Here is a 10,570-nt window from a genome sequence, read left to right on the forward strand (position 1 = left end):
AATCCTGAAAAAAAAACAAACAAACTAGCAAACCAAATCCAACAATACATCAAAAGGATCATATGCTGTGATCAAGTGGGACTTATCCCAGGGATGCAAAGATTTTTCAATATCTGCAAATCAATCAATGTGATACACCACATTAACAAATTGAAGAATAAAAAGCATATGATCATCTCAATCGATGCAGGAAAAGCTTTTGATAAAACTCCACATCCATTTATGATAAAAAATTCTCCAGAAAGTGGGCACAGAGGAAACACACCTCAACATAATAAAGACCACATATGACAAACCCACAGCTAACATCATACTCAATGGTGAAAAGCTAAAAGCATTTACTCTAAGATCAGGAACAAGACAAGGATGCCCACTCTTGCCACTTTTATTCAACATAGTTTTAGAAGTTACAGTCACAGAAATCAGAGGAAAAAAAAGAAATAAAAGGAATCCAAATTGGAAAAGAAGTAGTAAAACTCACTGTTTGCAGATGACGTGATACTATACATAGAACATCCTAAAGGCACCACAAGAAAAGTACTAAAGCTCATCAATGAATTCGGTAAAGTTGCAGGATACAGAATTAATGTACAGAAATTGGTTGCATTTCTATATGCTAACAATGAAATATCAGAAAGAGAAGTTAAGGAAACAATTCCATTTATCATCACATCAAAAAGAATAAAACACCTAAGAATAAATCTCCCTAAAGAGGCAAAAGACCTGTACTCCAAAAACTACAAGATGCTGATGAAAGAAATTGAAGACCACACAAACAGATGGAAAGATATACAGTGTTCCTGGATTAGGAGAATCAGTATGTAAAAATGACCATACTACCCAAGGCAATCTACAGATTTAATGCAATCCCTATCAAATGACCAATGGCAGTTTTTGCAGAACTGGAACAAACAATTTTAAAATTTGTATGGAAACACAAATGACCCCAAATAGCCAAAGTAATCTTGAGAAAGAAGACAGGAGCTGGAGGAATCAGGCTCCCTGACTTCAGACTATACTACAAGCTATAGTAATCAAAACTGTATGGTACTGGCACAAAAACAGAAATATAGATCAATGGAACAGGATATAAAGCCCAGAAATAAACTTATGCACTTAAGGTCAGTTAATCTACAACAAAGGAGGCAAGACTATATAGTAGAGAAAAGAGAGTCTCTTCAATAGGTGGTGCTGGGAAAACTAGACAACTACATAGAAAAGAATGAAATTAGAACATTCTGTATCACCATATACAAAAATAAACTCAAAATGGATTATAGACCTAACTGTAAGACTGGATCCTCTAAAACTCCTAGAGGAAATCATAGGCAGAACTCTCTTCGACATAAATTGTAGCAATATGTTTTTGATCTGTCTCCTAGAATAATGGAAATAAAAACAAAAATAAACAAATGGGACCTAATTAAACTTAAAAGTTTTTGCACAGCAAAGGAAACCACAGGTAAAATTAAAAGACAACCTATATAATGGGAGAAAATCTTTGTAAATGATGCATCCAACAAGGGAGTAATTTCCAAAATATACAAACAACTCTACAGCTCAATATCAAACAAAATGAAACAAAACAAAACAAACAAAAAAACCAAACAACCCAATAAAAAAATAGGCAGAAGACCTAAATAGACATTTCTCCAAAGAAGATGTCCATTTGGCCAACAGCAACATGAAAAGATGCTCAACATTACTAATTATTAGAGAAATGCAAATCAAAACTACAATGAGGTATCACCTCACACTGGTCAGAATACCCATCATCAAAAATCTACAAATTATAAATGCTGGAGAGGGTGTGGAGAAAGGAAACCCTCCTATACTGCTGGTGGGAATTGTAAATTTGTGCAGCCACTATGGAGAAGAGTATGGAGATTCCTTCAAAAAGTAAAAATAGAGTTACCATACGATACCGGCAATCCCACTCCTGGGCATATACTTGGAGAAAACTATAATTCAAAGAGATACATGCATCTCAATGTTTATTGCAGAACTATTTGCAATAGCCAAGACATGGAAGTAACCTAAATGTCCATTGACAGATGAATGGATAAAGAAGATGTGGTATATATACATATATACAATGGAATACTACTCAGCCATAAAAAAGTGAAATAATGTCATTTGCAGCAACATGGATAGACCTAGAGATTATTATTCTAAGTGAAGTAATTCAGACAAAGACATTTCCATATGATATTACTTATGTGTGGAATCTAAAATATGATACAAATGAATTTATTTACAAAACAGAAATAGACCTACAGACATAGAAAACAGACTTATGGTTACCATAGGGGAAATGGGGTTGAGGAGGGTTAAAGTGGGAATTTGGGATTAGCAGATACAAACTTGTATATATAAAATAGATAAACAACAAGGTTCTACTGTATAGTACAGGGAACTATATTCAATATCCTGTAATAAATCATAATGGAAAAGAAATGTGTGTGTGTGTGTGTGTGTATATATATATATATATATATATATATTTTTTTTTTTTTTTGAATCACTTTGCTGTACACCTGAAATATTGTGAATCAACTATACTTCCAAAAAACTCTAAAGGAAACAAGAGCTATCTCATTCTTTTCTTTGATGATGGCACTGTAGTCATCTAAGGATGTCCCAATAGATTTAGAATTTCTTTTGTCCTTATTTTATTGTGGTATATAACATATATAATGTGTACACTCGCATGCATGCAAACACACTATTTAGATACTACTCAGGTCAAAAAATAGAGCATTGTTACCACCTAAAGACCTCCAGTGGACTCCTACTCAATTACAGCATTATTTCTACCTACTAGATGTCACTCTATCGTGACTTTCGTGATAATAATTTCCTTGCATTTAAAAAATTTTACTACTAGGGATGCATTTCTTAATAGGATAGTTAATATTTCTGTTTATAAACTTTATTTAGATGGAACCATACTTTATGAATTTTGTTTCTTGCTTTTTTTTTCTACATTACATTTATGAGATTCATCCATATCATGGCAGGTAGCTGAGTTCATTCATTTTATTACTCTATAATAGTATTTCACTGTATAACTAAATCTCAGTGAAAAAATCAATTCTAATGTCAATGGACATATGGATTGTTTCCAGTTTGTGCCTATTGTAGAAAATGCTTTTATGAACATATTTATAGATGTATCTTGATTCTTGTGTGCATCAATTTTTAAAGATATATTTCTAGGACTGGAATTTCTAGGTCATGTCAGTTTCACCAGAAGTGCCAAACTGTGTCTAAATGTTAGCACTCATCCCTCCCCACACCCCTGAGCAGAAGACACTTAACATTTCTCAGAAACCTTGCTAATACTTGGTGCTGTCAGACGATTAAATTATTTTTTACAAGTGTCCTGATGAAGGTCAATTTATTTGTTGCTCTTCCTCTCCCTCCTTTAAAATTTTTTTGCTGTTACAAACACTGTAAGGAACCCAACCTCATAGTTTATCTTCATAAGTTGCTGTAACTATATCCATAGTATATCTCCTTATTAGCAGAAATGCTAAGTCAAAGTACTGTGAATATTGATAGCTACAGCCAAATTTTCCTCCCCAAGAGTCCATCAGTTTATATTCCCACAGCAGTAACCTGAGCGTATCTCTACATTTCAACAACAATGGCTATCATCGAACTTTATTTTTTAAATTATTTTTCTTAAAGCTAGTACAAGCCAGCTCCACTGTACCACTGTGTAATCGGAACTAGCACTGGGGGCGGATGTGATTAAGAGGAAGATTTCATTTCTCTAGATCTCTCTAGTCAATCCCACTCTAAAATTGTTGGATTCCATTTTTCTCTTCAGGCTGAATTATTTCCATTCCTTTCATTTTTCCCACTGATCTTACCTTTTGTCCTTTGTCCCTCCTATTGTTCTGCTATGAGTCTTTTTTTAAATTAATTTTTATTGGAGTATAGTTGCTTTACAATGTTGTATTAATTTCTGCTGTACAGCAAAGTGAATCAGTTATACATATACACATACCCACTCTTTTTTAGATTTCCTTCCCTTTTAGGTCACCACAGAGCACTGAGTAGAGTTCCCTGTGCTATACAGTAGGTTCTCATTAGTTATCTATTTTATATATAGTAGTATATATATGTCAATCCCAATCTCCCAATTCATTCTCTCCCCATTCCCCCCTTGGTAACCATAAGTTTTCTACATAACCATTTGTTTTCTACATCTGTGACTCTATTTCTGCTTTGCAGATAAGTACGTCTGAACCATTTTTCCAGATTCCACATATAAGCGATATTATACACTATTTGTCTTTCTCTTTCTGACTTACTTCACTCTGGCTGACAATCTCTAGGTCCATCCATGTCGCTGAAAATGGCATTATTTTGTTCCTTTTTATGGCTGAGTAATATTCCATTGTATATATGTACCGCTTCTTCTTTATCCATTTCTCTGTCGATGGACTTTTAGGTTGCTTCCATGTCCTGGCTATTGTAAATGGTGCTGCAATGAACATCAGGGTGCATGCATCCTTTCGAATTATGGTTTTCTCTGCATTGAACTTTAAATGTTTGTCAACCCCACAGGTATTTCATTTTTATTTTGATTTGCATTTTTCTAATAATTAGTAAGTTTTATTATTCATTCATTTGTATTTAATGGCTGAAACTTTACTTGAAAATTGCCAGTTCTTATCTTTTGCCCATTGTCATATCAGATTGTCATTTTTTCTTATTAACTGTTATAAGCTTTTTATAAATTAAGGAAATAAGTCCTTTGCTGCAATATGTGTTGTAAATATTTTTCATTTGACACTGATCTTTGGACTTTGTTTACACTAGTTTTATTCCATAGAGAAAAAAATTTGTGTATTGAAATTTACCAATTTAAAAATTTTATGGCCTCTAGGTTTTATATCCTTCTTAGAAAGGCCTTTCCCATCTTCACTCATGCTTTCTCTTTGAAATTTTATGGCTTATTTTATGTTCAACTCCCTGATACGTATTAAATCTTTGATAATTTAGGTTGAAATCTTTGAGGTATCAAAATATGGGAATTGGCAGGAATCTAGCTTCCTGCCACTAACAATTTTTCTGTAGATCCATGATTTTCTGACTTGTTTGAAATGGCAGCTTTACCATGAAATAAAATGCCACATGTATTTGGGTCTAGTTTTGGATTCTCCATTTTGTTTCACTGATGTCTAATTTTTTCTCCAGTCTAAAAACAGTTTTAAATTTTGATCACTGCCTAGGTTTTAGTAAGCAAAAATATTTTTTTTCTTAACCAAAATGTCAAAGCCATACATAGATACACAGGCACAAAGAACATGGGCACTTCGAGCATACATGAGCGGGATTCTGTGGGTGAAGGAAGAAGGATTAATACGCGGCTATTTCGCACAGAGGTTAATGGGCTATAGGTGCCAGGGGTACAGAGGTATAATGCTTTGGTGGATTCTTGATTAGGAAGAAATGCTCTGTACACACATGAAATTGCAAGCTAGGCAACTAATAGATATTAGGGCCAATATCTTGGGGGCAAAGTCTTATTTCATTCCAAATAGTAGGGTACCTAGTGACTACAGTGGTTATTCTTTTTTTTTAAATTAACGTATAGTTGATTTACAATATTGTGTTAATTTCAGATATACAGCATAGTGATTATCTTTGCTGATTATATTCCATGATAGGTTATTACAAGATAATGAGTATAATTTCCTGTGCTATACAGTGTATCCTTGTTGTTTATATATTTTATATATAGTAGTTTGTTTCTGTTAACCCCATATCCCTAATTTGTCCTTTCCCCCTTCCCTCTCCCCTTACCTTCCTAAAGCCCTACCTCTAAATATTATTGCATTGGCAGTTAGGGTTTGAACATATAGATTTTGTGGGGAACACAAACATTCAGTCCATAACTCTCCATTAGACTACATTTCCCATCTTTCCTCGTAGGTGGTGTGTCTATGTGACTGAGTTATATCTTTGTTGAAAGACAGAGTCCACCCAAGCTTCCCTGCATGTCTTTGGTGAGTGTGCTGGACTGGTCCACTTTGTAGGTCAAGGTGACTGGCTTTTTTATCCCCATTGCTGTGATAATCCCACACACAGGCTCAGGTTACATCCCTCACAGTCTCAGAGAGCTCTTCCATCCGCTCAGATGTGTTAGGATGATATTAGGATTGAAAACACTAACCCAGATACTCCGTTGTCTCTGCTAGAAGTCAAATCTACTGGGATCATGCATGGGAATCCTAGGATGTTACGAACGCTTATTAAGCCTTCTACCACTGTATGAGCATCAGGGGCACCAACGTTGAAGCTTCAGTACACCCAGTGACAAACAATTCTCTCCCAGTAGCAGGGAGATTTTTCTCCACTGCACATGCAGTTCTCAGCAAGTAGCTCTATCTCCGCTTCCCACACCCTTGGCTGGGACTCCTTGGGCCCTTTGCTGTCCTGCCACTCCATGAATCCTGGCTTTCCATGACCTTCCCCCCGAGGGATTAGCCCTGCTGGTCCTGGGGCATTCCTGGAAATTCAGCCATGGTCAGCTTGCAGACCATGCAAGCTGCCTCCCGGATGCTCTGCTGGGTCTTCCATGGCTCTGGGGTCTGCTCTGGCTCCTGCTTCTCTCTCCTGCCCTTGCTTCATCAGTGAGCCTCCTTCCACAGCAGCTACTCGCTCAGGCTTTGGACCACAGCTATTTTTCTAACCTCTGTCCCCAAGGCTCTGCGCTTGGCTTTAAGATCCATTTTGGACATACACAGTCCCTCATGGTGGTCAGAGCCTAGGTAGTGATCTCATCATGCCCGTGGGTGTGAGGTGTGTCAGGAAGCAGAACCCCAGGTGATCCTAGTGGTACTGGACTGGTCATCAATCTCATGGAAACACCTGTGGAAAGGAGGGAGGTGGATTGTTTTGAGAAAGCAGCCTAATGGGCAGATAACTGATCACACCAAGCTGCTGTTCCTCGGAGGAGTGAATGTTGTGTGAGATCCTAAGTCGAAAGCAGGAGGGGCACCGAGAGGGGTGCACAAGGGGAGCTCCCAGGGCACACCTCCTTTCTAGGCACTGGAATGTCCATGATAAGGCCATGCTGATTCATTCCCAGAGGTATGGAAGGATCAGAAGAAGGGAGTGCTGTCATAGGGCCAGAGGTGGACCAACACTGCTCCAACAGGCTTACAGTTTAGGAGTGCAGGTGTGGGACCCTAGCAGCTCTCTCCTAATCTATGAATCTCCAACTCTCTCTCCCAACTTTTTCACCCCTCAGGTGGTAGAAGCCCAAAGGTTGCAAAACCAGTTTCCAGGAACCTCCTTCCCAGCCCAGCTTTAAATGTGCGAGTGGTTGTTACTCAGCAAAAAAATCTAGTAACACTTACTGCCTCTGGGGAGGAAAGTGGTGGCAGGAGGACAGGAAAAGGAGAGGCGTTATGCTTGTGAACTTGAATTCAACACCTCCATTACTTACCCACAAATATAAATTTACTTAAAAATACAACAAAGAATTACCAAAAACATATTTTTAAATGTCCGTTGGGTGACCTCAAAAGGAGAGGCGGTATCGCATAAGGGAGGAGATGAAATAAAAGACACGGAGTCAGAGTCGGAGTCAGGTGCTCTGCAGGATTATCAGGGGAAACCAGTGTCTGCAGGCACACACTTGTCCTGGGGTGAAAACCAACCAGATGAGAAGGAAGCTCACACAGTTTTCACATGGACGTTGCAGGTCCACGGGACTCCTCTGAGAGCAGACTTTCGTACTGGGAGCTCTTCTCACCCAGCGCAGCTCCTAAAGTAGGTTTCATCACTGAGAATTTTCATGTAGACCATGACTGGCTATTTTCCAAGATAGACGGTCTGCAGCCCTGCAGGTCCACACCGCTCTGAAGGCAATCTGGTTCTCGTACCTGCTCCCCTGCTCCTGATCTCAATTTAGCAATCACAAGTAATCAAGACTACAGAAGGACAATCTATTGAAAACAACTGGGCATTTGTTTTCCAATCTTTTTTGATCACTTTCTCACAGTGAGAAATAGCTTTTACACTGCAACCTAATACACATGTTCATGCAAATTGACACACATATATACATATATGAAATAAGTTTTTGTAAAATAATACTTCCTTTATTACATGAGACGGGTTAAATTTTCTATTCAATTTTTTCCTGTTTTGTATTTTTTGGGTTTTTTTGATTAAGTAGTAATAAATCACCTACATTTATTTTTAGATATGAGTTAGTGAATTCAATTGGTTTCAGGTGAAATCAGCACATAGGGCCATCACTCAAAGCGTGAAAAACTTTGAAAAACTGAGTTGCAATGATTTTGTGAATATCCTCCATGGTGAATATTATTACAACTGTATTTTAATCATATGCAATTTATTTAGAGTATATCATTTGATGAAGTCAGTCTTTAAAGTCAGATAAAAGTGCATCCCTTTTGAAATTACAAAGTGTCTATTTAGTGGAGTGATTTGGGGATGGCATTTGGCCATGGAAATATGATAGTACTTTTATCTTTTATTATGAGCTACGTATTTAAACTAGTGGTGAAAACAATGAGTGGTGTGGAAATATGTTTTAGAAATACATATAGCAAAGTTAATTTACAAAATAAAATGTTAACAACAGAATTTTTGTAGCACCTATTACCAGATAATGATACAAAGAAGACTGCAATAAAAATGTCATTTGTTGGACTTCCCTGGTGTGCAGTGGTTAAGAATCCGCCTGCCAATGCAGGGGACATGAGTTTGAGCCCTGGTCTGGGAAGATCCCACATGCTGCGGAGCAACTAAGCCCGTGCTCCACAACTACTGAGCCTGTGCTCTAGAGCCCGCGAGCCGCAACTACTGAAGCCCATGCGCCTAGAGCCAATGCTCCGTAACGAGAAGCCACTGCAATGAGAAGCCCGCACACCACAACGAAGAGTAGCCCCTGCTCGCCATAACTAGAGAAAAGCCCGCATGCAGCAACGAAGACCCAATGCAGCCAAAAATAAAATAAACAAAATAAATAAATTACAAAAAAATGCAATACCATGAATATTACAGGTTACACTTCAGTTATTATTTTGGAAGCGAATAATGATTCAATCTTTAGTTGGTCACATATTGTTTTTTCTGGTTTATGTGCCTTTATGATGCGAACTATGCCCTATTCATCTTTGCATCCCCACCTTGGAGCGTGATGCACTGCACCTTGATTGCCAAACAAAAAAGCAATAAATCAATATCCACTATATCAAGGTGAAAATTCTCAAGTATTCAAAATCTTTTCTAAGATTGAGCTTTAAACCATAACTAAACAATTCAATCCCTTTTTCCTTTCCCAACATTTTTATTTTTAGGACCAGTTCGACCCCTACATATATCTAAGTTAGCACTTAAAAATTTGGTACCCAGTATCTATTACAATACTTTTTAATCCTGTAATTTTATAGAATAAGTTCTACTTCTAGTTGAAACAGCTGAAAGGAAATGAGCAATTATGGATGAACTCATTTAAACTGATATATTGAAAATCAATCAATCAATCAATCAATCTCATGTATTTTTTGGGTGTTTCTCACACATCTACTCTAACTTGGTACCACTGATTCTTTCATTCAACATATAACTGAGAGCCTATTCTCTAGCATGCATTATGTCATACAAATAATTTAGGAGAGTGGAGTAGAATGTGTTTATATGTTTTTGTGAAAAATCTGTCCCCATCCACCCAGATGTAGGGAAGACAGCCAAGGCAGAGTCTGTGGGGTGCCATGTTGGGAAACAGGGGAGACTGCCCAGGTTGCCTCCTCTCAGAGGTGGGATAGTACTGAAGGCTTTGGATAGAAGGCCACATCCAATAGATCAGATTAATGGCATGCACGCTCCATGGTTGATTTGATTACTACCCCTCTTTAAAAATAATCAACTTTATTGGGACTTCCCTGGTGGTCCAGTGGTTAAGACTCCACGCTCCCAATGCAGGGGGCCCAGGTTCGATCCCTGGTTGGGGAACTAGATCCCACATGCATGCTGCAACTAAGAGTCCGCATGCTGCAACTAAGAGCCCACATGCCACAACGAAGATCTCGTGAGCCGCAACTAAGACCCAGCACAGCCAAAATAAATAAATAATAAATAAATATTTAAAAAATAAAATAATCAGCTTTGTTGATATATAACTTATATGAATCAAAATTCCCCCATTCAAAGCATGCATCTCCATAAACTTTGACAAATGCATACACTTGTGTAACCACCACCCAATGAAGGTATAGAACATTTCCATAATCCAAAAAATTCCCCTGCGCTCCTTTGCACGAGATGGGTCCATCCCCCGCCACACTCCTGGCCCTAGGCAACCATTGATCTACTTTTGCTTTCCTTTTATTATCCTTGTGAAATGTGACAACTGATCTGCAGCAAATCAAGAGAGAACTGTTGGGTCAGGGTGGGAATGGAGAACTGTGCGCTGATGAGGCCGGTGTGGGGGTGGCAGTGTTGACTTGTGAGAGATGCCCAAGGAAAGTGAATCCTGAGGGGTTGGAGTTGGTGGGTCTAGCTGGGTCTTACTAGG

This window comes from Eubalaena glacialis, chromosome 3 (genome assembly GCF_028564815.1).
Source record: "Eubalaena glacialis isolate mEubGla1 chromosome 3, mEubGla1.1.hap2.+ XY, whole genome shotgun sequence".
NCBI classification, from domain to species: Eukaryota; Metazoa; Chordata; class Mammalia; order Artiodactyla; family Balaenidae; genus Eubalaena; species Eubalaena glacialis.